Genomic DNA, 6656 nt, shown 5'->3' with positions numbered 1-6656 from the left:
ACAAACTACCAGCCAAGGCGGACGTCAGGAATTGCCAAAAACCTACTAATTAGCCCGATAATTAATTAAAACTTGTTAATTAACTTTTTAATTAGGGGAAATAGACATATGGTTCTAATTAGAAAATTGCTGAGCGTTATCGAAAACCACTAAATCAGTCATTTTCAGAAAGACTTTGAGCGCGTGAGACGAGTAGTAGCGCACTAAAGTTACCACTCGTGGAGCAGGTACAAGGCTAGCGGTTGCGGTAAGGCGTCCGCGCGATTTTTCCGCCTTTTATCTAGCCCCAGCCTTGTACCTGCTCCACGAGTGGTAATTTTAGTGCGCTACTACTCTTCTCAAGCGCTTAAAGTCTTTCTGAAAATGACTGATTTAGTGGTTTTCGATAACACTCAGCAACTTTATGATTGGAATCATATGTCTATTTCCACTAATTAAAAAGTTAATTAACGCGTTTTAATTAATTATCTGGCTAATTACTAATTAGTAGGTTTTTGGCAATTGCTGATGTCCGCCGTGGCTGGTAGTTTGTTCCCGAAGGGAGTTTCTCGTTTTTTCAATCGCCCTAATTTTTAGGATTTTTGGAAGTCTTCGCAGAAACACCCTGTATATATATATATATATATATATATATATTCTTCGGTTTAAGTCTGAGTAAAGCTCAGTTGCAAGTATGCCCTACTGTGTGTGTTCTTTTACAGGTCCTCGTTTTTTGGCGCTTTTAATCTTGAAGTGTACCACCAACTAGCCCAAGTGAATACCCTTTTACTGGAAGAGCCGGCTGGGCATTGTGAACCTTGGTGGACCGGTCGGGCTGGTCGACCGAGCGCAACGGGCAGCCGAGTACCATGGTCTCCTGGACTAATGGACCACCCACCATTAGACGAAGGCAGTTTCTGCTCTTATATAAATGAAGATTATTCTCTCCTTCTCTCTATCCGAATTAAGTGCCCAAATGTGGGATAATATACTCGGTGTTTCTTCAACCGCACCCAATATCTAAAAAAAAGTTTTATTAAGACGTATTTAGTGTTTCTATTCGTTTATTCGACTTGTCGACCACTGGAAACACGTTCTTGGTGCAAATAAGCGGCTAATGAACATATATGTTTTCATTAACTGTTTTAATAAATGATTTTTGAGAACATATCTGTTACAAAATTGATGTCAAACCTTCAGGCTATATGCTACAACCGCAAGCTTTAGCAAACATGCAAACTGAAAGAAAAAACAGACTTGACACTTCTCTCTACCAAAATAAAACTTTCTATGATAAACTTCATCCATAATATGTATTAGAGTAGCCCACTCCTCAAGCTTGAAGTTTTAAAGCGGCCACACCGCATTTCGGCACGAATTGATCATCAGCATACGATACTATTACAAACATCACATGCAAAACTTTTCCAGATATCACCCTTACAGTGGGCAATTTCCACCTGGAACAAACTTCAAGCTAACATTGTGTCTTTAGTAAATGTCAACAAATTTAAAAGTGCGTGTGCTCAATACTGCGTAAATTGATATATATGTTTTCCACGTGTTTTCGTTATATTGTGTTTCTGTATGATGTTTGTTTAGAATTTCACTGTCCTGTGTTTTTGTATACTGTTGAATTTACCACTCACGTACGCCCCCTTGCGGCGCTTGTGGGATACGAATAATTGAAATAAATAAAATGAAACATTTTAAGCGCTAGGGGCCAAATTATATTTGTTCTGCAGGCTTCCGGAAACCTGAAAATAACATCAAAAATAGTGGCAGCGATGTTACTATTTCTGCCCTCGCGTAGCATCAGAGTAACGACTTCATCAGTACTGGGGGCACCCCCGCCGGTGCTATCCGTATTGTGTTTATAACTTTTGGGGCTTTTGCTGTAAGGCTTTTATTTTGGCGCCTTCTGTTAGCCTTTCAATTCATTCTCGTCACCCCATCATGCAGGCAGCGCGTTGCCTCCCTTGCGTTTTGTTGATACGATAAGAACTGCCTGAAAAATTCTGCAAATAGCGTTACGGACCGGTCAAAGGAAAGTCATTCGTAGGTTTCGTCCACAAAGGCACACCACAGTAGGCGCCGATACCAGGGGTCAACAGCAGAGCCCACGACACCGATATCTGTGTCAGCTGACATCGAAAGCTGACACCCACATTACGTGTAACACCGCTACTCTGACGGTGCGCAAGGGAAGGTAGGGACGTTATTTTCGCTTTTTTATAAATTAGTTTATGTTTACGGAAGCTTAAAGAACTAAAATAATCGGCCCGAGAGGGCCCAAATGCATATAAATGTTTTAGTGCTTACGGTTGGAGCATACAACCTGTAGGTTTGAAATAAATTTTGTAACACTAATATGCCATTTGAGGACATTAAATATACAGTTAATAAAATATATTCGTTAATCTCCAGCGTACTTGCACAAACAACCTCGTTTCCAATGGTCGGGAAATTAGGTAATAAAATACAAGAAATGAAAGTGTATAAATACATTTCTCTTTTTTAAATTTGGTGCGGCTAATAAAAAAACATCGACAGAGACTAATAACTTGTGACACATACACAGCAAATGTGGAACAACTCGGTAATGAAAGAATACATTGCTGCACCTTGCGATAAAATCTTCTCAAGATTCATATAAGGTTAGTTTAAATTTTATTTAACATGCATGATTTATGTAATAAGTGCATTAACAAGCGTCCAGATTCGAATTAAAAGCTCACTGAGAATTTCACGTAACTAATCATATATATATAGGTTATATAGTCTGCATTTTAAAAAATGATGAGCAGCGTCAAGATTTTAAGAGGTGTTAACCAGCAATACATTTGTTACTACAGCAAGACTTAAGTGGCGTAGATTCGGTATTTCTTTTGAAACATTATACGATGTTTTTTGGTGCAGGCTGAACCGCTGTCAGTGTGCCCATAACGGAAGAAAAAATTTCGAAACACACTTAACTTCATTTTGCAACTACTCATCATAACCTTACCTAAATTTCGTTTTTTTTTTTTTTTTTTAGATTGAGATCTTGGTTAAACAAATTTAAGAAATGCATTATATAAAATTGCATCAGTAGGGAATCAGCCTTGATTTTATTAAAATAGTGTGAAACGAAACGGACATAAATACCGGCAAGAGCCATGTCCTTGCCGTCTTGGAGGAGCAAAAATAAGGGCATTTAATGTCCCGGAAAGCATCTTGTGTTGAAATGATATTTGCGGGTACTGCCTAAGACTGACAGTTGAACTTAAACGTGTGACGTTTGTCGACAGTTTAGGTTTACTGTGCGTACATTTGGAGAATCTTATGAGACGTCATTCCGCAGTTATTCATAAAACCGCGTCCGGCGACCTTTCGGGTGTGCTCGGAGGTTTTGCACGTCGTTTAGCGCCTTTAACATTTCGTAGCGTCCGTGTATGATTGATTTTCTTCATCGTCGTGTCGCATCATTATAGTGAAAATTCATTTTAGTGACAAGCAGGCAGGTGCGTGGCGCCGACAAGTTTCTGGCCACATGATTAATATTGCAAAATAAGAAAGAAAATGTTGTCTTCAGCATCTCCCTCTTAGCAGATAGACGTAGGAAAGCGAAATCCAGTGCAAAAAAAAAAAGAAGAAATTTTGAATAGGCCAAGTTTCTAATAATTCTGCGGTGGCGCTGCCTTTTCTGACTTTAATGAAGGAAAGACTCTAGAGGTTATGAAGATATTTCAGAACTGTATAAATACCCGCAAATCTCACAGAATATTTTACCAGCAGTAGCTGCTCGCTTCACAATGTCTGGAAGCGTGTATTTTGTACTCACAGTAGTGCTAACAACATGCTTCGGAGGTGAGTGCCAATTTGACGTGAGTGTGTATGATCACATATAGCATGAATTTAGTATACGATGCCAATGATGTTGGACAGCTAACGTGCATCTTAATTTTCATCCTTGCAAGCACTTTGTTTTTAGACGACTATCTGCTCTTAATAACATATCTGTAATTAATGAGAACAAGACTTTTCATAGTGGTAAACCATGAAAATAATCTTGTACGTGCGTTAAATAAAGAAAAACAATTTAGTAATTTTAATGTTTAGAAATAAATATCACGCATTTCGCTGATTTTGGAAGTGATTTCATCCGATAGTACATTCATCCCTACGCTTAATTTTTTATTTAGCTCTTGTACTGAATTAGTGATAGTATTAGGAAGCAATTTATGTAAACCAGAAACATAAGAGGCACCCTTAATTGACGAAAGGGAAACGAATTATTTCCATAATGCTTTCCGTCTGCCTCTAAGAAGCAGGACTTAGTCGAACACTTGCTAGTACTTGGACGTTGTATGTGTTGCGTGGAATATTTCGATGTGTATTTATATTGTTACAGATCGCTTTTTTTCGTTGCTGCCACTTCGTCCTTTTCCCGTTTACGACCCTCTTTTCCTTCTTTTTTTGTCCCGCCTGTTGCACCTCAATGTTTTCACTGTCACATTTTCCCCCCTCCTGATTGACTGCCCGTCGACGGCGGTCAGTGTCCCATGCTGGTCTTACTGAATGTCTGTCTTGACACGTACAGCTTCTTTTGACTGCGGTGAGCCGGGAAAGTCCGGGATGCTTCTCGAGGTGCATTGAGTTCTCGTAGCCGGTAGCTCACGGACCCTGTTTGTCGAAGCACTTCACAAGGTCCTTTGTATTTTGGAAGTAGCTTGGCTGCTTTTACTTTGTTTCTAACAGAAAGGCGTACAAGAACAAGTTCCCCTGGCACACTGGGAGACATTCGGTCGTCCTGTCGGTGATTGGTTAGCATCCGCTGCTGGGCTTTGGGTATTGCGACGCTAGCCCGGCGGCGAGCCTCGTTGAGTCTGTCCTCAAAATGATGACTCATTTCTTGCCTTCTATGGTACCACGTGGTGGATAATGCTAATTCCTGTGGCAGAACCGGGGATCTGACATTCACTACTTTAAAAGGGGTCGCCATGGTACCTCCTGTTGCGACGTGTTTAAAGCAAGCGATGTTTAAGGTACATACACATCCCGATTGTTATGTGAAGCAGTAACATGAGCGTACACAATATCGGCGATAGTTCGATTAGCACGCTCGACGAGTCCCTTGGTTTGGTGATGGTAGGGTGCTGACTGGGCGCGGTGTATTTCATAAGTTACCATCTCGTGTTGAAAAATACGAGAGCTGAATGGAGTTCATCGGTGCGGGGCACGCCGTGGCGAAGTACTATTTGCTCTCGTAGGAGCTTCACAATGTGATTCGCTGACGTTGTAGGCACGGCCTGTAGCCCAATCCACTTTGTGACGTGGTCAACAGGAACAATATAGAATGGTTGCCCTTTCGTGATTTCGGAAATCGCCCTAAATGATCAAGCCTAAAATTTTGAAAGCAGCCTGCGGTGGTTAAGTCTGAGGAATCTCGGTGAAAGGTGAAATACTGGGCGATTTCCTGCTTTGACATAATTCACAGGAAGCGACATACCTGGAAACATCTTTCAGGAATTCGCGCTACCAAGAGCGTTCGGAGAGTTTGGCCAGAGTCTTATCTCGACCGAGGTGACCCGTTGTGAGGTCATCATGACGGAGATTCAACACGGTAGCCCTCAGTCAAGCTGGAATCACCGGTAGCCATTGTTGTTCACCGGTACTGCTGTGACAGAGTAGGCCCTTCTCCACTCAGTATGCTCGCCGCAGTCGCTGTAAAATGTCTGTCGAACCGGATAACGCGAGGCGCTGTACGATATCTTGTACTTCGCTACCTTGACATTGACTGCGACGCTGGTTGAAAGTCGCGCCACAAAAACAAGTGTCACACTCCGGAGCCTCGTGAATCTTGTCTAGTGGATTGCGGGATAGACAGTCAGCGTCTTGATGACTACGTCCGCTATGATGTATGACATCAAAATCATACTCTTGCAGTAGAATCGCCCAGCGTGCCAGTTTTGTCGTCAAGTCTCCTTTGATCTGAAGCCAGGTCAATGCAGAGGTATTTGTCACAACAGTAAAATGGCGACCATAGATGTGAGGGCGAAACTTCTGCAATGACACGGGCCAAGCATTCCAATTTATATGAATGATTCCTCTCTTTTTGTTGTGTAAGCCGGCTACTTGCGTACGAAATTACTCTTTGAGTACCGTCTGGAAATTCTTGAAGTAGTACAGCTCCAAGTTCTTGCCCGCTAGCGTCCATGCGGAGAATTGTCTTCGTCAAGAACGGGTCGAAGTGAGCAAGCACTGGGGCATTTAGAAGGGCCATCTTGAGGTCTTGAAACGAGGGCTGCTCTTCGTTGCCCTATCGCCATGGTACGTTCTTCCGGAGTAAGTAACTCGAGGGGCAGCGCGGGAAGCAAAGCTAACAATAAAATGGCGGAAATATGAAGCAAATCCCAATAAACGTCTGACGTCTTTGATAGTTGTCGCCGTCGGATATTCAAACAAAGCCTCAAGCTTCGAGGGATCATGCTTGACGCCGTTTTAGTTTACCAGATGTCCCAAGTATGTGAGCTCTCTGAAACCGAAAAAAAAAAACCACTTTTGGGGATTCAGACGAAGGTTGGCATCGCTTATGGCGTCAAGTACGATTGCGAGCCTTCGAAGATGTTCTTCAAAAGTGTTTGCGTAGCTAACAACGTCGTCCGAATACACTAGCGCTTCAGATTTCCCAAAAC

Source organism: Ixodes scapularis, unplaced genomic scaffold (genome assembly GCF_016920785.2).
Source record: "Ixodes scapularis isolate PalLabHiFi unplaced genomic scaffold, ASM1692078v2 PGA_scaffold3__209_contigs__length_174095766, whole genome shotgun sequence".
Taxonomy (NCBI): domain Eukaryota; kingdom Metazoa; phylum Arthropoda; class Arachnida; order Ixodida; family Ixodidae; genus Ixodes; species Ixodes scapularis.
Note: the sequence above shows the minus strand (reverse complement) of the source record.